Source organism: Corvus hawaiiensis, chromosome 24 (genome assembly GCF_020740725.1).
Source record: "Corvus hawaiiensis isolate bCorHaw1 chromosome 24, bCorHaw1.pri.cur, whole genome shotgun sequence".
Classification (NCBI taxonomy): Eukaryota; Metazoa; Chordata; class Aves; order Passeriformes; family Corvidae; genus Corvus; species Corvus hawaiiensis.
In genome coordinates this window covers 8,164,918-8,188,484 of record NC_063236.1, presented here as the reverse complement: position 1 = coordinate 8,188,484, position 23,567 = coordinate 8,164,918, and the positions used below count along the sequence as shown (strand labels likewise).

The following is a 23,567-nucleotide window of genomic DNA, read 5'->3' as shown; positions in this document are numbered from 1 at the left end:
TTGTTTTTAAATGCTGCAGCTCTAGCCCGGGGCTGCTGCCTGTGGCTGAGGGCTGAGGCGCAGCGATGCTGGGAGGACCCCCAGGGAATCCACCAGGAATCCACAGGGAATCCACCAGGAATCCACACGGCCCTGGGTGAGGATAAGAGCAGTCTGTGATCCCTGGCAGGGAATTCTGGGTAGCCTGGGAGTGGGCTGAGGCTTTGCAGCCGAATTCCCATGGGCAGGAGAGGCAGGGAGCAGAGTCCAGCCCCGTGGTGCTGCGGCAGATTCCGGCAGCGATTCCAGCAGCAATTCCAGCAGCGATTCCTCCTGGCTGTTCCCACCTGCACTGCCCATCCAGCTGCTCTCCAGATGTGCCACTGCCCACACCACCATGGAGAATTAACCCCAGCAGAACAGTTTTACCTCCATGGTGCATCTGTCCCGCTGCAAGGGACATTCCCAAGGTGGATCCTGCCTGGAGTGTGCCCGGGATGGAGTGAAGAGGGGATGGAGGTGTCCAAGGAACGCCTGGATGTGGCACTCAGTGCTGTGGGCTGGTGACAAGGTGGGGATCAGCCACAGGTTGGACTCAGTGATCCTGGAGGGCTTTTCCAGCCTCAGGGATTCTGGGATCCTGTCGCTCTCAGCAGTGCAGGCAGGTTGGGCTCATCCATGGTGCAAAGGAGCTGCTGTGTCTGGAAGCTTCGATGGGAGTAGAAAAATAAACCTGTCCTGAGAGAAGGACCCCTCTGCAGCAGCCACTGAGGATGAGGATGGAACTCATTCCCCTTGACCAAATCCCTAAAAAACCCCAAAATATCCAAGCTCAGAACTGATTTCTTCAAACCATGGGGGCAGGGGAGGAGCAGCCACCAGACAACCAAAAACCCAAACCTCACCCAGCCCAACAGACCCAACCCTTCCATGGCACAAAGCATCTCCTTCTTTTCCATGGATGTATCCGGACACTGCATTTGCAACCAGCAGGGCCCATCCAGGCACCACCCCCCCAGAGCAGGCACCACCACCTGCTCCAGCGCCGCTGGCCTGGCCCTGCTGCCACCAAAATTCAGATGCAAGCTGAGGAAAGCAGCCAGACTTATCCAGGGAACTGAGACAGCTGGAATCTGGGGCCCAAAGGGCACTTCAGTGTCTGACTCCCATCCATCCTTCTGCAGCTGGGATCGTTCCTCCTCATCCCAGCACTGCCGTCAGCTGGTTTAGGAAAAGTGCAGTAATTGGCTCAATTCATTTTAAATCAGTTCTCGTTTGTGCAAGCAGCACTCGGGGAAAAGCGGCTCGGAGTTAATAACATCCTGATTTGGAGCATCCTCAGGGATGAGGAGGGGAGTCTCAGTGAGGAGCTGCTCTTGGTCTTTGCCCCATAGCCCTGGGCACAGACAGAACCCCCAAAAAAGGGGCAAAACAGGGTCCTGGCCCAGTGCTGTTCCCCACAATCCTCATCCTGCCCAGGGCTGACCCCTCCAGGCTGGAATGGCACTGCCTGGATTTCTCCCAGGACATTTTTATCCCATCAGTGTAGAAGGAACAGCTCCGTGCCAGAGGGTCTGGCTCTGCCCATTTGTCTCTGCCAAAGGAAAAACATCTCCTTGTCCAGCCACTCCAGCAGCTCTGGGAACAAGATTAAAACCCTCAAACACTCCCCCCTTCCCTCTGTGCCATCACACACAGCGCTGGAGGGGCCAAATCCCTCTCTGGGGTGCCCAGATGCTCATACCAGGGGGAAAAGCTGCTCCTTAAGGGAAAAACTGCTGGAATTACATCTTGGGAGAGGCCAGGATTTCCCCTGACAGGGCCAGGGGGACCCTGCACAGCCCCAGCAGCCCAGAGAGACCCAGGCAGAATTTGCCTCCCACCCAGGAGGGTGCACGAGCCCCCACGTTTGTGTCACATCCCCAGCCCGAATCCATCACGGCCGCCTGTGTCACGTTAGCAGCAATAAAAGGATTCAAACAGCAATTCCTTACTTTTATGAACAAATGGCCCTGGCTGGATGATTCAGGCAGCATTCAATTCCCAGCCAGAAAGTGTCAGCAAAAATCCCGGCCCCTCGCATGTAGGTGGATAACTGCAAATGAAAGGAGGGAATTATTAGCACTTAATGCTCCGTGGGTTTGCACTCCCCGGTGCTCCTCTCCGGGAGATGCCAAACGCTCCGGTGCTCCAACAGCTGGGGGGGCCTCCCAAGGGGGGCTGCAGGGATTGGGGTGATGCCTTTGGGCACTGGGATCGTCCTCATCCCACTGCCAGGGCCCTGCTCCAGTTCAGCCCCTCTAGAGCCCTTTTCTCCTCCAGACTTTCCCTTCCAGAACCCCTTTTCTCCTTCAGCCTGTCCTTTCCAGAGTCTCTTTTCTTCTCCAGCCTGTTCCATCCAGAGCCCCTTCCTCCTCCAATCCATCTCCTCCAGAGCCCCTTTTCTCCTCCATCCCATCCCATCCCATCCCATCCCATCCCATCCCAAACCCCTTTTCTCCTCCAGCCTCTCCCCTTCAGAGCCCCTTTTCTCCTCCATCCCATCCCATCCCATCCCATCCCATCCCATCCCATCCCATCCCATCCCAAACCCCTTTTCTCCTCCAGCCCATCCCCTCCAGAGCCCCTTTTCTCCCCCCACGCCCCCTCTTCCATCTCCTCCTCTCCCATCTCCTCCTCTCCCATCTCCCCCTCCCCACCCTCCCACTCTCAGCTCGCTGCAAACACCACAGGAGCCTCAGGGACCCCAGCCCCTTGGTGGGACAATCCCCCCAGCTCCAGAGGGATCCAGGGAGGCTTCCCCATGCCCCTGGGGCTGCTCCTGGCCGTGGAGAAGCACGCTCCAGCCTCCTCCAGACTCTCCATTTCTCCTTCACCCAGGCTGCCCATATTTTTCTTGTTCATCAGACTGACAAATGGGCAGAAAACAGACTCCTGGCGATTTCCTGCATAGGCTGCCCACTCCTCCTCTCCCCTCGGTGATGACTGAGAGCTGAAAAAGCAGGAATAGCATATGAATTCCCTCCCTGCTTTAATAAATACCTCTATTACCTTGTGCTTTCCCCCAGCTCACTGTGCAGCTCCTGCTGCCCTCCAGGCAGACGTGATAAACCAAAACTCGCATTTCTGCAGGGAATCAGCAGCAGGGCTCAGGCAGGCTGGCAGCAGCAAGGGAGGGGTGAACCTCCCACCTCGGGGGTCTGGCTGCAGCTTTGCGTCATCCCACGGGGAGATAAATTAATTCATTTATTACTGAAGGGGGGCTGGAGTCTGTCTGGGCCCTTTTTGGACACCTTGTCCTGGTCCCGGCTGGAGGAGGGGTCCCACCATTCCCAGGGGCTTGTCCCAGACACCTCTGTGCCCCTCAGGGTGAGCCTGGGGTCTCCTGGAGGAAGGGAATAAGGACAAACCCTGCTAAAATCTCACCCAGAGGGTGCAGGGGGAGCAGAAGTGTGGAGGGAAAGCTGTGACAGCAGTGATCTGTGCTCTGGGCAGAGCCCCACGCTGGATTTCTCCTCCCTGGGCCTCCTTCTGATCCCAATCCCTTCCTGGGGCTCTCAGGACACCCAGGACAGGACGTGTCACTGTCCCTTGACCAGCAGAGCCCTGAGAAGTGCAGGAACAGCCCGAGCATCCCAGCGGGATGCAGAGACCTCGCTCCATCCCCACCCCACCTGAGGGACCACAGGTAAAAACCACCGGCCTTTTACACCCCCAGCGCTGCCAGGAGCCCCTGGGGGCACCTCTGTCCCCTCTGCCACCCCCAGCTCAGCCTGATCCGGCCCTGCCGAGCGGGCAGCGCCGCTGTCCCCATCCCCCGGGCACGGAGCTACAGCCACGGCTCCTCCTCCCCCAGGGCTGGATGGATGGCGGTGCTTTGCAAAGCCGGGGGAAAAAAACACCTTCAAAAGGAGCATTAGGAGGTGGCAGCCACCCAATTTCCCCCTCAGCCAGCAATTGCTGTGTCTCATCCGCTTCCTGGAGTCTATTTAACTTCTAAATTTAACAAGCTCCTAAACAAGTGGCAGCAGCAAGTGGCAGCGCCCGGCTCCCACCCTGCGAGTGGCATTTGGGGGTCCCGCCCGGGAATGGGAAATTTCTCCAATGTCTCTTTGATTTATGGCTCTCGTTAATTCTCCAGGAGGGCCCCCGAGCTGCCCCGAGCGCACCGAACCTCCGAGGGATAAATAATTTACCAGATGGTTAAATATTCTTTAAGGTCTAGAGAACATCAGCAGGAGCGGGGATTTCAGGGCGGGGAGCGACACAAAACTACAAATTGAGCACAAAAAGCAAGGGGGGAATGGCCTGGAGCAGGGAAGGGAAGGACTGAGACACCCCAGGATGGGAAGGACCGGGACATCCCAGGACATGGAGGACTGGGACATCCCAGGACGGGAAGAACTGGAACATCCCGGGACATGGAGGACTGGGACATCCCAGGACGGGAAGGACCAGGACATCCCAGCGCTGCTGCAGCGGGATCAGCACAGCGGGCAGTGGGATTAGCTGGGGGTTTTGGGGGAATATCCCACCCAGATGTGCCCTGCCAGCTGTGCAATGCAGATGTGCAGTCCTGCCCTGTCCCTGCAGAGGAAAGGATGAACTGGGGAGCAGGGAGGGAAGGGAGGGGCCAGCAGGGAGGTGGCCTGGCCTTGCAGGGCTCGAGCAGAGCCTCGTCTGGTGCCGGGGGATGCTGATGCCCCAAACAGGCACTGCCTGGTGCCCTCGGGGGCGGTGCTGGAGGGACACAAGGTTTTGCCAGCAGAGCCTTGGTGAATTGTGGTGCCAAGGGGATCTTTCCACCTCCTTTCCTCTTCCTCCTCCTCAGGGATCAGGGCAATTCCCAGCGAGGAGCCCTTGGGCTGATGCTGGAGGGAGATCACAGAGCAAAGCCAGCGCTGGCTGAAGCTGAGGTTGGAAAGGAGAACCCAAAAGCTCCTGCTGCTCCTCGCAGCACATTTCAGCCTCGGCTCGGGATGTTTTGGGCTCCCCAGCGCAGCGGGGCAGCCCCGAGCCCCGCGGCTGCCGGCGGAGGTAGATGGCAGCAGAGCCTGCTCCTTGCGGCAGCCGGGATGCGACAGCCCCGGCCCCGGGCGCTGCTCCGCCGCCCCCCAGCGCTTCCTGCCACCCCCCGAGCAGGGATTTACAGAGCCGGCTTTACTCCCAGCTCCTTTTCCCCGCGTTTCTCTCCTGCAGCACAGTCCGGCGCTCAGGACTGAGCTGGATTTCTCCCTGGTTGGGATGTGTCAGGGGTAGCTGAAACCCTCCTGCGCCCGGTGCCTGGCTCTGCCCTGCCTCTCCTCCCTTCCTGCACCCCTGGACAGCCCCACAGCAGCCAAGCTGTCACCCTGGGCTCAGATTTGGGGGTTTGGTTTTGTTTTCTCCGCTGGTCCTTTCGGGGAACACACGGAATTCTGCCACAACCTGTCCTGCTCGTTCCCCCCTCCCTCACAATTCCAAACCCGATCTCGGCCCTTCCCGGTATTTTCCAGGTGCCTGATGAGGCTCAGCAGGTGATTAACAAATTAAGTAATGCTTTAGGGAACACTTTTCCCCCAAAATTCCTGCCAGAGGGGCCCCACGGGATCCCTGCTCCCTCCGGGATGATGAGCAGGTAATTTCCCTGCTCAGTCCCCATTCGGTCCCTGTCCCAGGGGTTCATCTCAGCTGCCCCTAATAAATAGATAATTAATAATTCACTGCTGGCTTTATGAAGTATTCATTGCCCTCGAGCTTCCCGGGGTAATTAAGCATCCTGCGAGCCCACCCGGCCACAACCCCTGCTCAGCCCTTCATTCATCCTCCCCACACCACTCCCTTTAACTAAAGAGGAGCAAATGCCAGAAGAAAACTTTCCCCTCCCTGGGACCCCCTGTCCCCCAGGAGTTTCATCCACTGCACCCCCAGGGATGCATTTCCAGGATGGGACTGGCACAGGCAGGGACAATCCACATTTCCCAGGACAACGAGGGATTTTCGGCAACTGCCTCAAGAGAAACAACTTCCTCAGAGCTCTGGGCAGCCCCATCCTGACATCCTGGGGCACCCTCGCCCCCAAAACAGAGCCGTGCAGGGGGGCCCCAGCAGAGAGCCGAGGCTTTCTCCTTTCCTTACACAAATAATTCCGAATTTTACCCCTTCTCCCCACCCAGCAGCAACGCCCCCACCACTGAGTCACCCTCTGCAGCTGCCCAGCTCATCCATGCCCACCTCGGGCTGCCATCACCCCTCCGGACCCTCCCACCCCACATCCCTGGGCACAGGCAGAGCTGAGCTCAGGTGTTGGGCTCTGCCCAACTTCGGGCAGCCCCACAGAGGCACAAAGCCCCTGGGGCAGTCCCCATGGGCGGTCCCAGCACGCGGTGACACAGCCGGGGACAAGCCCAGGCGGGAGCGGGACCCGGAGCTTTGATGGAGGTGTAAAAAGTCCCCGCAGCCTCCGGGGCTGAGTCAGCCCCTCTGCCGTCCGTAATTCACAGCAATAAACTGAGCGGAGCGAATCCGGCCGGCATGGGGGACGGCAGCTCCGGGCACGGCTCTGGGAACATCCCCCAGCCAAACCCAGCACTGGGGGCTCTGCACGGGTCGTGCCAGCCCCAAAGGAGCGGCTCGGCAGCCCCACAGTCCCCACACACCTCCCCCGGCCCCGGGTGTCCCCTCCTTGCTGCTCATCCCTCCCTCATCCCATCTCCGCCCTTTCCACCGCTGTTTCCCCCAGCTGGGCACCCTTCCCTGGCTGCTTCTCTTCCTTCTTCCCTTCCCGGCGGCTCATCACCATCTTTTCCTTGGTTTTTTGGAGGCAAGCAGAGCTGCCAGGCTTGTCACCCGTGCTGCTAAAGGTTCACATTCCCGGGATCAGGCCTTACCCTTTCCCGTCTCTCCCGGTGCCTCCCCGGCACAGCCGTGACCCGGCTCGTTCCTCGGCTCGTTCCTCCTCGCCTCTCGTTTCCCCTCGCCTCGTTGGGTGCCTAATTGAATCCCTGCCCTGGTCCCACCACCTCTGCCTTGCAAAGCCTGGGCTGCAATCCCTGTTTTCCATGGGGGCCATCCCGGTGATCCCAAAGTTGGATTCTCACCCAGGATGGGGTGGGCGATGAGACCCCAAACACGGGGACGAGGCACGTGCTGGTGGCTCCTCCAAAGGGGCTGAGTTGTGGCCTGGCACAAGTGATGGTGACAGGAATGGACGTCCCCGAGCTGGAAAACCGATGGGGTTTTATCTGCAAGCACTGGAGCATCTCCAGGGACGGCATCCTGTGCGTCAGGAGAAACAGCAGCTGCAGCTCGGCCCCTTTCCATCAGCACGGGAGAGGGGCTGTCCCCAGGGAGTCACTTCCAGCACAGCAAATATCCCCTAACAGGGGCAGCACGTGGGCAACAGCCAGAGCCGGGGATGCCGGCCCCGGGCTCAGCCGTAATTCCCCTCCCGACTCCAGGGACGCTTGTCCTGGCTGCTGGAACCGTGTTGAGGAATAAATGTAATAAAACTGCTACACGGCAAAGGAACAGCGCTGCTGCTCGGGGGGGGAGGGCTGCCCAGGCAGTGTCAGGCAGGAGGGCCGAGCTGCACATCCCAGTGGGAATGTGGGATGGAACTCCAGTGCTGGAGCCAGGACACCTGTCATGAGTGGGTCTGGGGACAGCAGGGCAGTGTTCCCAGGTGTCCCATCCCATGGCCACGTGTTCTGCTGGTGCCAAAATCCTGCTGGAGCCAAGCCAGGACAGCCTCCAGAGGCTGGAATTTGCTCCAGCACGGGACACACCATTCCCATGGGATGGCATCAGCGCTCGGCTCCAGTGCTGGCAATGTCACCCCTCATCATTTCCAAGAAGCCTGGAGGGCTGTGGGGATGAATCAATACAAATAACGGGTTTAGAATCTCCACATCCCGTTCCCAACAGCATTGGGGCTTTAATTGGAATCTCAGGAAGGAGGAGCTCAGGTCAGGTGTCCCCATCCTTTTTCCTCTCGTTGTCCCAATCCCCCACACCCCCCAGTGACGGATGCTGGGGGTGAAGCAGGGACAGGAGCTGGAGCTGGGATGGATCCCTGCTGTCCAGCCTCAAAAAGGAGTCAGGGAAGAGGAGCTGAGGCTGCAGCCAGGACAGACCCCGGACCCACTGGAGCGGGAGCCTCGTGCCCAGGGATTGAGCCCCACGCTGAGGGCTGTGGTGGGGAGGGGCTGGCACGTGGATTTAGGGCTTAATTAGAGCCTGTTAGAATTCCAAGGGTTTATTCGGATCTGTGCCCGAGTGTCAGAGAGGAGAGGGACCCTTGGGGCCGAGCTGGGACAACAATCCCGAGCTTTACTGAGTCCTGCCCGTTTAAAGGACCAAAGAAAGGGGGGGTTTTCCCTAATTCCCATCCCAAGAACCTGCAGGGAATTGAGGGAAGGGTCTCATTCTGCCCCTGCCCTGAGTTCTGGGGAGTCCTGAGGCTCCTGAAGCCGGGGGGTCCCACGCAGGGGCAGCTCCCAGCATCGGGCAGTGGGGGCTGGATAGATCCATGTGGTGGGCACGGGAAGGGACCAAGGGCCGGCCACTGGCACATGGCCAGAGCAGGACTGGGATGCTCTTTTTTTTTTTTTTTTTGAGGGCAGCCGCCTCCTCCTTTTCCTCCTTTTCCTCCTTTTCCTCGTTCTCTTTCTCCTCCCTCTCCGGGCTGCAGCGCTGGGGCTGCTGCCTCCCGCCTGCGGTGCAGATGGCCCAGCATATGGGCAGCCTCCCCTCGTGCTCGCACCTTGTAAGCAGATTCTGTCAGGTTTAGAGAGGAAAAGCTTAATTAAGCAGTTGTGTGTGTACAATTATGTCCTTAATTATCTCCGCGTTTCACTTCTTTGTTGTTCCCCGTTTGCGAGAAGTTTGGTAACAACCACAGACCACCGTGCCCTGCAGCAGGAGCTTTTCCTTCCCTGCTTTCTCTTTTCTCTCTCCTCCTGCCTCATTTTAGGGTTTTTCTGGCTCAAGGGAGCTGCAGGCCGAGCCCTCCCTGGCCGGAGAGCCGGGGCTGGGATTCCTCGACCCCAGCTCGGTTCGCAAAGCAGAGCAGGTTTCCAGCAGCGCTGCCCACACAAAGTGCGAGGAGCTTTTTAGCTGCTCAAGAGCTGCTTTAGCCCAGGTTTATCATCTCCCACATTTGTGCTCCAGCAGCCCCAACACCCTCGGGAATAAACAGACCCCGTGAGGGCATCATCAGGGTGATGCTTAATTGCTGCCACACCCCGGGATTGCCACCCTGCCTAATTAATTCCTCTAATTACTCCATTCCCTCCCCCATTTCCCAGCTTGGGCAGCAAGACTGGCACATCTCCAGGGGCATCCCGGGGTGCCCTGGTCCCCTCCTCACTCTCGGTCAGGATCTGGAGCTACCTGCAGAGATCAGGGACGAGAGGTGGCACAAACAACCGGCTAATTTGTGGTGGTGCTTTTATTTTATGCTCAGAGCACTAAACAGCCATAAACATCCCGAGCTGGATGATGGAGCTGGGAGTGTTTTTATTGTTTGTAAGTCCTTGAAATTTTGCCATGAAGCTTTTATTAAAAGTAACCCCGAACTCTCGTTTCTCTAATTGAGGGTATTTCAAACCCCGCACGCCTGCATTTGTACCCAGGTATGTTTCTATCACCACCAGTTAATTTTTATTTACCTTCCAGTGAAACTCATCTTCCTCCTTAATTCCCAAGCCCGTTATTTGCTTTCAAATCAGATTTGGACCCAACAATCAGCTGCATATTTAAGGTGCCATTAAATCCTCAGCTCTGCTCTCACACCTTCCAAACCAGCCGGCTCCAAGCACAGCAGTGACCTCCCCCTCCTCCTTTTCCAGGCATCCCAGCGGGGAAAATGAATCTTCATCCAGCTGAGAGGTGGCAAGTGCCGGGAACGAGCCCGTGGAGAGCAGCGGGAATGATGGGGGGATGCGAAGGGAGGGGGTCGGAGGAGTTTGGAGGGGAAGAGGAGAGGAACAATCGGTCCCCTGGGGGCACTGAGAGGGATAACGGGGACGGAGGGATTTGGCTGGCTGGGAAGGGAAGGGAAAGGAAGCTCTGCGGAGGGTTCAGCGGTGGAGGGGGCAGACGGGGGAGCTTCAGGAGCAGGCAAAGCTCAACCTCATTCATCCCTCACCCCTCCGGCCCCCTGCTCTCTCCCATTCCCAGGCAAAGCTTTGTGTCCACGTCCAGACGTGGCAAACAGGGTTGGGGAGTTGACCAACCCCTTCCCCATCAGCTTGGAGGGAAGCCGGAGGGGCTGAGGACTGCCTGGTGTTCCCTATTCCCGAGTTTCCACCAAAATCTGCCAGTTTGGAGGGGCAGCAGGGAGCTCCCGCCGCTCCGGTGGTGTGTCCGTCTGTCTGTCTGTCCCTGAGCTGGCCCCGGGGCCGAGCACAACGTCTCCAAGTGGGGCTGGCGCAGCTTCTCCCCCAGTTCCCTGTTCTGCTCCCCGACTCCCTTCTCCGCTCCCCAATTCCCTGTTCTGATCCCCAGTTCCCTTCTCCTCCCCCCAGTTCCCCGCTCCGCTCCCCAATTCCCTGCCCCGCAGGGAGGAGCCGGCGTGCGGGGAGCCCCGGGCAGCAGAGCCTTGATGTCGGTGCGGGGAAGCCGAGGACAGAGGCGGCTCGCGGGCGGTAATTAAACACCCGGCGAGGAGGGCTCTGCCGCCGGAGCGCCCTTTCGTCCCTCTGCCACAGCGCGGCTTCCCCAGGGATGCGGGGAGGCACCAGAGCCTGGAGGCTTTGGAGGTGTCTCCCCCCAGCCTGGCGCTGGTTTTGGGGTGCAGCGGGGAGAGGATCCGGCAGCATCAGCATCGGGACCAACACAGCCAAGTCTCTGCTGCTTCTACCCAGCCCCAACATCCCCATCGAGGCAGTTTGGGATGCGGGGCATGGCTGGAGCACAGGGCAGGGAAATCCCCTGCACCCCAAACCCACATCCGTGAGGATCCTGACGAGGCAGATTCGGGGAGACCAGGGCTCACCTGGCCCCGCTGTCTCTCGGTTATTCCCACTTCCCACTTGCTGTCCAGCAGGAATTACACCCTGCAGGAATTACTCCAGGCAGCGCCGGCAGCCCAAAGCAAACACAATATTTTAAAGTCCTTCCCAGCCTAACCATCCCCAGCGCTATTAATAACACTTGTAAGGAGTTGTTCTTGAATAGATATGATTTTTATCTTGACAGCGTCTCCCTAAATCATTTTTATCCCCACGAAGTTTGCGAGGAGCGGATTTTCTGAGGGCCATTTATCTTGGCAAATATCCCCACCCCTGTTCATTGCTCACTCCCCCGTTAGTTATGGACGGGGCTGTTCCCCACCCTCAGCTCCCAAACCCTCCCTCCCTCCATCCCCCCTCCACGTGTGTTTTATTGGTGGCAGCAAAATGAAATCAAATCCTCAAATCTCTGTGGCTGAGAAGCTGTAGGGAGGTGGGAACGGGGTGTGAGCTCGCTGCCAAACATCCCCCTGGCCTCCCTCCCGCCGTGTCTTCAGCGGGAATTGCAGGGCGTAAAAAGGCACAGAACTCCCCTGAATTCCCAGTTTTTCCCGGCAGAAAAGCGGCCGCAGCCCCCTCGTTGTGGCAGATGGACAGAGGCGCCGGAAGAGCTGGAGGCAGGGAAGGCAGTGGGGGACATTCCGGCTGTCACATCCATCCCTCGCTTGGGGAAAGAGCCTTTTCTAAGAGGAGAACTGCGGGGAAAGGAGCAGATTCTCTGACAGAGCTTAGGGAATACCGATTCTGCTGGCAGATGGCCCGGGCTGCTCCCCCTGGGGGGATGGACTCACCCCGGGGGTGCTGAACTCACCCGAGAGGTGCTGAACCCGTCCTGGGGAATGCTGAACTCACCCCAGAGGTGCTGAACTCACCCAAAAGGTGCTGAGCTCTCTCCAGAGGTGCTGAACTCACCCCGGGGATGCTAAATTCACCCAAAAGGTGCTGAACTCACCCCAGAGGTGCTGAACTCACCCAAAAGGTGCTGAACTCACCCCGGGGATGCTAAATTCACCCAAAAGGTGCTGAACTCACCCCGGGGATGCTGAATTCACCCAAAAGGTGCTGAACTCACCCCGGGGATGCTGAATTCACCCAAAAGGTGCTGAGCTCTCTCAGAGGTGCTGAACTCACCCTGGAAATGCTGAACTCGCCCCGTGCTCGGGCTGGCACCCGGACCCCTAAGGTGGGTGGAGGTGCCTGTTGGAGCAGGGTTTGGGCTGCAGCAGGAGCAGGGACAGCACCGGGACCCTCGTGGGTTTCAATGCCTGAGGGCAGAGCATCCCCTGGCCTGAAAGGTCCCACCCAGCCCCTTGCCCTGCCCTCCAGCCCTGCCGAGCTGGGGAGAGGCAGAGCAGAAGGTGGAGCAGCCCCAGGCGAAAGCAGCACAAAACTGACTCGGAGCGAGAGGGGAGGAGGGAGGAAGGAGCAGCTGAGAGCCAGGAGTGATGAAATATTCCAGAGCTCGATTAAGAAATGCCAGGCAGGGCCGGCGGAGCGGCAGCTGAGCACGCAGTCCCGCTGCAGCTGGGCCCGGAGCAGGCGGCTCCAGCGGGATTGGCGGGGTTTTATGGGATGTGGCACTTTGCCATCCCGCTGTGCAGATCAACCTGTGCATGACTGGAGCCAAGCAACCCCGCTCCTGTTATTCCCAAAGGCTTCTCAAACCCTTTAAAGGAACACCTGTTACCAGGCCCCGGTTAAGGGCTCTGCTGGGGAATGCTGGGGCTGCTTCCACACTTAATCGCTTTTGCAGGAGCAGAGGAGGGGAGCCAGGAGAGCCCAAGGGCCTGCAGGCAGCAGAGCTTGGTCCCCACGAGGATTTGGGGGGCCGGCCCCGCAGAGACCACCTGACACAGCTGGAGCTGGAGCCTTGGGAAGCTATTCCCAGCCTGCTGCTGGCTTGGAAAGGCTGGAAATTTCCAGATGTGACAAAGCCCGGCCTCCAGCCAGCCCGAGGGGGCAGCGCTGACCTTTGCGGCTCAGCTGGAGCCACAGAATGAGACTCGTTCTCTCTTCCTCCCTGACAGGGGTTTTGGTGGAAGACAGGAGTGCCCTGAGCATCCACATGGCCAGGCAGGGCTGACCCGGCATTCCTGGGGCCGGCAGAGTTTGGGGTGATGCAGCCGCGGCGTTCAGGCTCCGTCTCATCCCACTCCTCCTGCCAAAAACCCTCTCCCGGGAGTGCCACCAAGAGCCAGAGGCTTGGCTGCAAGTGCCACACTGACAGAGCTGCTGGAGAGCTCCCGTGGCTGTCGCTGTGCCGAGGACATCGGTGCTGGTGGAGTCCCCGTGGCTTTACAGGATGGAGCCTTGGCGTCCCCCGTAAGGAGCCACCCACACTGGGATCCCTGCAGAGCCGTGCCAGGAGCTGGCAGGAGGCTCTGTGCCACAGCCACGTCCTTTAGGAAGGGCCAGAACCCTCAGGAAAGGGAATTCAGTGATCTGGACTCGCCCCCCTGGCCCGTGGTCTGGAGGAGCAGAGGGACGAGCAGGGCTCTGCCCGGGAGCAGCCAGTGGGTGCCCTGCGCAGGGAACGGGAATGGCTCCTGCTGGAGGAAGCTTTTCCTCCCCAGGTGTGGGCAGGAGGTCCCTCCCGGCTGTCAGCAGCGCTGCGGTGCCTGGCAGTGGGTAATTAAGCCTTTTATTCGGTGCCTGGAGGCGCGAAGGCATCAAGGGCTCTCATCAAAGCAGGAACCCAGCGGGGCCGGCTCTGTGCGGAGGAGAGGGAGAGATGCCAAAGCTGCCTGGAAGAAAGTTTGGGCTTCATCCTCCTCTCCCAACTCTTTAAAACCACCTTGTGAACAGCTAATCCACGTTCAACCGTGTTTCTGCAGCTGGGCAGAGCCAAACCCTCCTGACAGCCGGGGCAGCCCCAGCAGCTCCATGCTCGGCACTGCTCCTCACCCTCAGCCCTGCCCTGGCTCAGGATCCGGGGCCAAACATCCCATGGATCTACGTGACAGAGGGAATTTCTCTCCCTCACCCCAAACACCGCCCTCTGCATGAGATGTGACCCAGGGGCTCCTCCCACCGGCTCTGCTGTGACATCTGGGGACACCCAGAGTGAAGGGACAGCAGCGGCCACTCACAGAGGGCAGGAGGGGCTGTGCCTGGGGATGGGAGGACGAAAACCACCCCAGAAGTGCTGGCAGAGGTCCTGGCTGCAGCCCTGCCACACACACAGCTCAGTGCACGGAGAGGGGACAGGTCCTGGCTCTGCCCCAGCCCCCCAGGGGGATTGGGGACCCTCTCTGTCCCCCCAGGAGCCCCCGCCAGGCCAGGGCTCTGCCCCCCTCGTGTTTTGGGGAGCAGGAGAAGCACCGAGGGGATGTGACAAGAGCTCCAAGGCGGAGTGAATTTTCCAGCTCTCGGATACAAGGAAGAATCATAACGTCATTTATCATCTTTAAAGATACGCAGAGTTGGCGAGAGAATGAATTCTTCTTCATAACCCAGTTCCCAGGATATTTTTACTGTGCATCATAAATTATAATACCTTTTTATTTTTGCTTTATGGCCTGTCCCCCGCCAATTCTGGTGATCTACATCCTCATCCCCCCCAGTGCTTTAGGAACAATCCCTGCCTGTCTCTCTCCTCCTCCCATCAGCTCCCCAATCTCTATCCTTCCACCAGCATCTCTTTTTCCCCTTGTCCGCCCACGGAGCCGGGGCTGGGGAGCTGTGGGAATCACCAGGAGTGGACAGCGACATCTCTGAGCTGCTGCAGGTGTAGCCATGGCCACAGCTCTGCCCCACGGCCCTGGCAGCAGCAGGGAGGGCACCGCCGTGTCCTGGCAGTGCTGAAGCAGCCCAGCGGCTCTCTCAGACCTCCCTGGGTGGCCGAGACAGCCCTGAGCACCCCCTGCCCCGTCACAGATGGGGACAGCCCCGCTCCAGGTGTTCCTGAGAGGGGGACAGCTCTGAGCTTAGCCTGGCCCTGCCCTGATGCAGCCCTGTCTGGGGAAGGGTTTGGGGTCCTGTTTGGGATCCTGGCTTCATTTACACCTGAAATTCCGAAGGGAGCAGCCCAGTGCGGGTGAACTGACACCGAAGGATGCAGCCCTGCCTGAGGCATCTCCAGACATCCCAAACCCTGGGGCTGACCCTCCGAGGAGATCCCACCTGCCCAAGGCTGCCCTTCGCACCACGCCCATGGTTTTTATCCCTGCAGGAGCCCAGGGAGATCCCACTGCCTGCCTCAGCATTCCCATGGCATGGGACCCTCCATTCCCAGCAGGACCAGCTCGGCTGGAAGGTGCTCAGGGCTGTTTCCACAGCTCCTTTCTTTGCAAAACCTCCTCCCTTTAAGGAAAAATCTGTTTACAAACCTCGCTGGGTGGGGAACCCCCCGTGAGAAAGAGGGGGGACAGTGGCCAGGACTCCTTCTGTGGCCTCGCACCCCTCCCGCAGCTCCCGCGGGGGGAATCCAGCCCTAAAGCAGGAGCCGGGGAGGAGAGGTGAGTGTTTATCCCTGAGAAATGTGGAGATTTGCCGCGATGAGGCTGACTAAGAACATTACACTCGCCACGCTAAGCCGGAGAGCCTCGGGGCTTTGCGCGGGGCTCAGGCGCTCGGCTCCCGGCAGGGAGAGGCTTTGGGCATGTCGGGATTCACAGGAAAACAGGCGTCTCTTGGGAAGAGCCGGCACGGCTGACGGCACAGACAGCACCGCATTTCCCCGTGCTGGGCAGTGTTTCAGGGCTGGGACTGCGTTCCCCGGGCCCAGACGGGATTTTTAGGGCTAACAGAAAATCCTAATCGTAGTCATTCCCGTTTTCCAGCGTTTTCGCAGCAATCTGCAGCCTGAGCTCAGCGCCTGGGTGTGGGATGTGTCTCCTGCACAGCCCCACGTGGATAAACAAACCTCCTGTGCCCCCAAATCCGTCATGGGGGTGGGCAGGGAGGAGCAGGAGCCGCTGGGTGTGCGGCCACACTCGGAGCTGCGCTTGGCTGCCGGTCCCTCCCCCACCGCATCTGGGGCTTCTCTGGGAAAAATGAGAGCAGGGGAGCAGGTTAACAGCCGGGAAAATGATTGCTAACAACGCGGCCAGGGGCTTGTTCCGTCCCGTTTTATTGGAGCCTGAGTGATTACTCGCAGGTAGTTAAAAGGCAGGGCCGTGTGTTACTGCCGGGATGCTCGGCAGGGATGGGAGGCTCATTAACGAGCAGCTCCGCCGGCTGCCGGAGCATCCCCAGGAGCATTCCCGGGGCTGTGCTGGAAGCTGGAGCAGAGCAGGATTCAGGGAGCGTGTCGAGGGGGTGGAGGGGGCTGGGAACGGACATTCTGCTCCGCCAGCGCCGGGGCTGAGGTGCCCGGGGCAGGGAAGGGACACGGGGATGGGCTGGGGAACAGCTCAGGGCAAATGAACACCCAAAACCTGGGAAGAGGAGGATGGAAAAGGCTTGGTGGTGTCTGCCAGGGGGGTTTGGTGGGGTGAAAGTGTCACCCCAGCCTTGTTCAGCCCTGGTGCACCAACGTCCGTGTGCACTGGGCTCCGGGGCTGCCTCTGAGCTCGGCCAGGTCTGGGGTCCCAAACTGAGACGGGACATAGGGAGGGGACAGAAAACAGCTCTGTGCGTGCCTCAGGGCATTTCCAAGCGGATGGAGGCAGAGCAAGGCCCGTGGTGCCCGGGGACAAGGGGGCACACCGGCCGTGAGCCCTGTGAGGAGAGTGGGCCGGACGAGGGGCGGCTGGGAACAGGGCAGCGGTGACAAATGAGTTTAATTCCTGGGCAGACACCGATGAGAGGGGGTGATTAATGAGCCCAGCACCTCGTCGTGGCCGCGGGAGCTCAGGGAGATATTTTGGCGGACGGTGGAGCAGCAGGGACTGGAGGGTGGAGGCGGCAGCTGAGAACTGAGACCAGGCAGGAGGTGACAACCACCCGCAAAGTCACTCTCCCTCCTGCCCACACTGTCCCTCTGACCATCTCCCAGGTCTGGGTCCTTCCCAGAGGTTAATGGGCAGGATTAAAACCCTTCCATCATTTCTCCTGTCCTCTCCTTCTTATCCCATCAAACACAGAGGCTGGCACAGCTGCTGCTCCAGGGATGTGTCACGGGGCTCCTTCCCCAAGCCGATGTGCCAGCACTGGACTCTGCCCCTTCCCTCTCTGCCTCTGCCAGCAGGAGCAACGCAGAACTGGTTAAACTGGGAGCTGGGCTCCTCTCCTGCTGCATCCACTGGGAAGGATCAGCATTCCCAGAGATGCCACGGGCACCAAGGACCACCAGGAGCCTGGCTGGGAGCCTTGGCTCCAGCCCTCCTCCCCAGCCCTGTCTGGAGCTGCCGGTGCCCCCTACTCCCCGCCGGGTGTTTCTGACTCCCAGCCCTGGTCTGGGTCCAGCTGGCTCCTCCAGCCGAGCGTGGAGCCGGCCCTGGGCTGCCGGGCGTGTGCCAGGAGCAGCCCCTGGTGCATTGGGCACAGCAGCTGCTGATGCTGATTAAAAAGTGAGAAACCCAGTAATTACCAGGCTGTGACAGCCCCTGCTGCTGCTGGGGACACGGCAGGGGAGGGGCCGGCCAGCCCGGGGGGAGGCTGGATCCCTAATTCCTCCCTGGATCCCACAGGGGTGTGGCCGAAAACGCTGCGTGTGCTCATCCCACACTAACCGTGCCCGCAGGATGCACATTCCAAAGGCAACAGGCTCCGTAACGGGATGTCCAAATCCACAGGGATCCAGCACCACGGGGGCTGTGCGTGGCTGCTCCCGAGGATCCGGCTGTGCCACACGGCAGGAGCAGGGACACGCTAAGGACACGAGTGTCACCCTGCGTGCGCCTGGCTCTGAGCTCCTCCACCCCGCACTCGTGTCTCTGCCAGACGGGACACACCTGGACACGTGTGCGGCTTCCAACAGATCCCAGGGAAGCACATGGACACACCTGAAGCCCCCGGGAAGTCCCCAGGGATGCACACGGACACACCTGAAGCCCCCAGGGAAGCCCATGGACACCTCGTCCCCTCAGAGCTCCGAGCAGCCTCCCCACCCAGCCCAGCCTCCCCTCATTGATATCCACGGGTGAATTATTTATTAGAAACAGATGTTAGAGTTTAAGGAGCGTTAAGAGGATACCCTCGGCTAATCAATTTATTTTTAACTAGTTTATGTGTTTATTACTGCCAGAATTTGGACTTCAGCTGCCGGTTGGAATTATCCCTCGTTCATCACCTTGCGCTGCTCAGATGCTTGTGCTGGGTCCTTGGGGACCAGGAGAGAGCCATAAATCTGCTGTTTCCTGGCCAGGGGCTGGGCTTGTTTATTCCCTCGTTTCCATATGCTGCATAAAAACCCAGGCACGGAGCTGGAACACGCTATGAGCTCCCCAAAAATGAACTTTGCCTCCATGGGCAGCAGCCAGGCTGGGCTGGGAGAGGAGGGAATCTCCTGGGAAAGGTGAGGAGGGAGGAGTGGGGTGAGGTAGAAGGACTCCAGGCTCTTGGGAAGGAGTAGAGGTGGACTCTGAATGTCTCTCTCCATCCCCCCTGCTCTCCGCAGCCCTCCAGGCAAGTCCTTTAATCCTCTGGGAGCACCCTGGACGTTCCCAATGCTCCCAGTTTTATGGGAATGTGGCCCCTAAAATGCTCTGAAGGAAACTCTGGGATGAGACCACGCAGAAGCCAGGACACATTAAGAGGGTGCAGTTTGTGCCCCACAGGTGCCCGGTGCCAACAAAGCCCAGGGGTTCTCCAACCCCTTTAAAACGGATGAGCAATTTGGGAAGCAGGAGCAGGGAAAAGGAGCATCCTCCAGGCTCCAGCCACGACCTGGAGCTCCCAGTGCCACCCTGGGCTGTCACACCTGCCCTGGGACATGTCTGGGAGGTGCTGGCCACAAAACACGAGGGCAAGGAGGTGAACACACAGCCCTTATCCCATGGGATGCCCCTCTGGAACGCAGCCAGCTCTGTGCTCCCTGCCACAGCCATCCCAAAGCCCTGGGGAACCCAAAGGATCCCCCAGCCCGTTCATCACCCTCCGAGAAGCACCGAAGTCTTAAAGAACCTGTCAGCCATGAGGGACTCGAACATTTCAGCTTGTCACCATTTCCAAGAGATATTGGGGGAGAAAAAAACCAAGGAGGGGAGATGCTGGAGGAGGAGGAGGAGGAAGATAAATTGTCCCGGGAAGGAGGCGGAAGGAGGGAGATGGGAGCCACAAAAGCGAGGAGGGGGTGAGGCTGTGCTCGGAGCGCAGCAATTAAAGCCACCCTGAGCTCACCCAATTAAACCGACTGGAGAGAGGAGGAATCCCAAAGGAAAATTTCCCGGCAAATTGCTCGTTTGTCTCTCTCAGTCTGTGATGCCGGAACGCTTTCGTGTCAGCCAAGCCACGGAGCTGAGCCCTGGGGAGAGCAGAGAGATGTTGGGAATTCAGCAGGCAAAAGGCATCGCTTCCTACAAAAAGTGCCATAAATCCGAGTGAATCTGATCCAGAGCTCCTGCAGAGCAGCGAGAAGGGACCGGAGCAGGAGGGACGGGGGTGGATGGAGCACCTGACCCTGCCTGGTGTCGGGATGGAATTCCTGCCCCGTCACTGCGCTGGTTGCGGCTCTGGGGACAGCCACCCCCGTCCAGGGAGCAGCAGGACGGTGTCGCCAGCGTGTCACGCACGGCGTGTGCTGCTCCCGTCCCTCTGCACGAGCTCCTCAGGCATTCCCAGCCCTCACCCCCGGCCCTGGCCGCTCCTCCTCCGGGCTGCCCATAAAGCCAGGGGCAAACACGGACCGGGCGGTTTTCCCTGCTCGGTGCCAGTGTTTAAACCTGGAGCTGTGGGGACCAGGGAACGCAGGAACACCGAGCTGGGCACGCCTGAGCAGAGCAGAGTTGTGGCTCCAGGGAGTTCGAGGAGATGCAGAACCCCGGAGTGCCAGAGCCGAGCCCAAAGCACGGAGCAAAGGGAGGAGGCAGAGCAACAGCTCCGAGGAAAACAACCCCACCCCTGAAACAGCAACCCCTGCAAAGCCAGCGCTCCACGGCAGGCGCTGAGGAGCTCTGGGACACCCGTGGGATGGGTGGGAGCTGGGTCACACCCTGAGGCTCACAGGGTGCAGCCAGGTGTCCCCCAGCAGCTCCCACAGCGGGCGGGCAGGAGCGGGGGAACAACCATGCTGCCCCTGACCCCTTCCTCAGTCCTTCTTCCCCTTCTTCAGCCCTCATTCCCTGCTCCCCAGCCTTCATTTCCCCCCTCCAACAGCTCCTTCTCCATCCCCAGTCCTCCTTCCCCTCTCCAGCAGCTCCTTCCCCATCCCTAGTCCTTCTTCCCCCTCCCCAGCCCTCATTCCCTGCTCCCCACCGCTCTTTCCCGTCTCCCCTCATCCAACACCGGTGCCCAGCGGGCTGCAGCCGCTTTGCCAGCGCCGGGCAGTCACTCAGGGCATCAGCCTGGCAGCGGTAAAGGGCCGTGCCTGTGCTCCTGCCAGCCCCAGCACTGCCCCTTGTCACCGCCCGGGCCCCGATGCCGCAAGATTCCGGGCATGATTTCCCCAGCCGCTGCTGGAGGCGTCGGGAGCCGCTGCTCCGACGCTGTCCCGGGGGTTTCGCTCTGTTGTTCGCGGTAAAAATCTCTTTTTATGCTGATTTTTCTGTATTTATTCTCCTTCTGCTTCTCCGAGTGGTTCCCCCTCCGTGGCTGGCAGTGCCCTCATGGACCCTCTGCCAGAAAGCATCAAACGAGGCAGGTGTGGAACAAGGGCGGGGGGGGGGGCTCAGCACTTCTGGGAGGCTCCAGCCTTTTGGCATTCCTCATAATCCCTGGCCTAGCCTGGGATTCATCCTCCCGGCCCCTCTGCTCTCCCTCCAGCCCCCAAAATGCCCAGGGAACTGCCCAGAGCCATTCGCGTCCTGCTCCTTGATCAGAGAGGAGGAAAAAAGCCCTTTTCAACCTGCACAGAGCTCAGGAAATAATAATAACAATAATAATAATAGTAATAATAATAATAATAATATGTGGGGATGATCTATGGGAACTTGATTGAGGCAGGAGAACCTCCCCAAGAGCTCCACGGACCCCGGATCGCTCTGCCTGACCCTAATGCGGGCACCCAGGGGTGCAGCACGGCGGGGTTGGGCTGCTCAGGGCGCACCCACACACCCAGTGATGCCATCCAAGGGTGCCCATCCAGGGATGTGCTCCCGCAGCCCCAGGGAACACCTTAATTCACCTGTCCCTCCACAGTGCCCCGGGGGGCAAACCCAGGTGCTTGCAGGAGATTAATGACCTTGGCAAAATGTAATTACGCCCCGGGCCCGCGCCGTTAATGAGCGCGTATTCTCCCTGTCGATGTGCCTTAATTGAAAATGAGTGGGCGACTCGCGTGGCAGTGGAGTTGGCTGCAAAGCCTCGGCGCGGTATTAATTGTAGTAATTAGCAGTCACTTTAGGCTGGAGTCAGCTATAAATAGGGGGTCCATTAGTTTAGCACAGAGCGTGATTTAAAATGCAAATAAAATCCCGGCTCTCCGCGTAAATCACTCCTCTCCCCCAACCCCCCAAACCTGCGGGGCTGTGGTGCTGCGCTGGTGAGTTTGGCTGCTTCCAAAGGGAAATGATCCCATGGTTTGCCAGCTCGGGATCGTCTCAGCAGCCCAAGGACACCCCGGCACAGAGGTTTGTTGCCAGCAGTGACTTTGTTGGTGCTGCCAGGGCGATGGGCAGCCACCAAATCAGCCCCCCCCCCCCCCCCCCCCCCCCGCTCCCCCATCCCACACTCGGGAATTGGAATGTGCTGGATAAACCCCAAAATCCACACGGTGCAAAGCAGATCACAAAGCCAAATGTCTGTCCTGGAGCATTGGGAATGCTGCAGGGACAACGTTTTTGGGAAAAAAAACACCCAAGGACTGTGAAGACACAGGAAAAGGGAATTAAGGTCTGGCCGGAGCAGGCACCGTGCCAGGGTGGGGGTCCCATGGCCCCAGGCACGCTCTGGAGCTCTCAGCCCCTTCCTGCCATGCTCCATTTATTTGATTATTACCAAAGGAAGGACCAGTGAGAGAGGAAGGAGGAGTCATCTCTTACTAATGCAGAATCACTGAATTACAGCCTGTACAAGCAGGGACAGAGCAACACGCTAAAACAAAATCCTGGCTCTGAAAGATCCCCGAAGCAGGGCCACTAAAAATTAAAAAACAGACAGGAAAAAATGTGTTTTCACTGCTGGGCAGTCCTTGATTTAACAGGGACCATCCCACCCTCTGCCTGCTGCTGGGTCCTGGAGTTGTGGGGAAATCCTGAGTTGGAAACAACGATCTTGGGGAGTAAAAAAAAAAACAATAAAAAGAGTGGGGGAGGAGCAAACAGGCCCTTGATCCCAGGGTTTGAGAGGAGTTCCTGCTAATTACGGCTCCAGCTCGGAGCACGTTCCCCCTGCGGCACTGGGGACACGCCGGGCTCTGCGCTGGGACTCACCGGCGAGGCCAGCCCGGGACACGTCCCCTTCCCACAGGAGATGGCACCGTGTCACGCTGTCACACGGAGCAGCAGCAGCACGAGCGAGTGGCCGAGGCCAGCAGGGTGGGGGGAGGCTGCTCAGGGAGGGGACAGTGACCTTCTCCACGTGCCCAAAGCCTGGGGACCCTGGGGACCTTCTCCACACCCCGGGATTCCAGGCTCTCCTTGCACCACTTCAAACCACAGGGGACCCCTCTGTGTGCCCGGGGTGATGCCGCCCACCTCTGGCTTCAAGGAGCCAAGCCCTGGAGCTGCCAGAGCTGGTGGCCTTGGAGGCCAGAGTTTATCGGGATTCTGGCTAAGTCCAGAGAAAAAAGCCACCCCTGGAATTTCCTGTGCTTTGCTCACATGCAGAGCAGGGATTTGCCTCCCAGTGCTTCCCTCTGCTTCCACAGGCTCCGTGGAGCATCCACAGGCAAGGCCAGAGCGAAGCTGAGTATTTGTGTATCCATCCCAGCTGGAATTACCCTGCGGTGAAGAGGTGGGAGGAACCAACCCGTAACGAGGGTTTTCTTCACAAAATTCTCCCCCAGACCTCCAAGAGGAACTTCAAGGCCCATCAGAGACAGGAATGTTCAAAGCAGGCGATGGCTCTGCTGCTGCACGGGGCCTTCTCTGCAGGAATTAAAGGAGAACCTGGGATTCACACGACTCAAAAGCCCCTCAGGTCGAGTCCTTCAAGGGATGAGGCTCTCCCCAACCCTCCTGGAATCGTGCCCTCTCCGAGGGAGCCGTGGCTCCGCGAGTTTCATGAGCTGTGCTTTGAGAGCTGCCTCTCAACATGTCGCTTATCATGAGAGGGACAGGGGAATAAAGAAAAGAAAAATAGAAGGAATAACATGGAAATAAATACAGAAGCAGCTTTGGCATGGAAGGCAGAGCAGGCCTGAACTTTTGCTTGACTTGCTCTGGAAATTGCTTCTCCGCTGCCCGTTTATGCACATTAATTGAATGTCTGGCCTGGCTGTGCGTCTGTTTAAGCCCTCAATCAATCCCCTCCTGGATGCCTGTGAGACCAATAGGGTGGTAATTTAATAAAGGACATTTTCAGTTGGCTTTTAAAAGCCGGATTTAATTCTTCCTTAATTTTTAAGAAGGGGCGGTGGGAGAAGAGAACAGTGGGAGAAGAGACCCAGCAGCA

The 23,567-nt window shown here is 59.0% G+C and overlaps 1 long non-coding RNA gene across 1 annotated transcript; it reads right to left on the bottom strand.

Annotated features, from left to right (window-relative positions):
- Positions 1–574: 574 nt before the first annotated feature.
- LOC125338085 lies at positions 575–7,148 on the bottom strand. Its single transcript, XR_007208178.1, has 3 exons — positions 7,059–7,148; positions 1,974–2,074; positions 575–687 (listed from the first exon to the last, which is right to left on the bottom strand). It is a non-coding gene; the product is annotated as an uncharacterized LOC125338085 (long non-coding RNA).
- Positions 7,149–23,567: the final 16,419 nt, after the last annotated feature.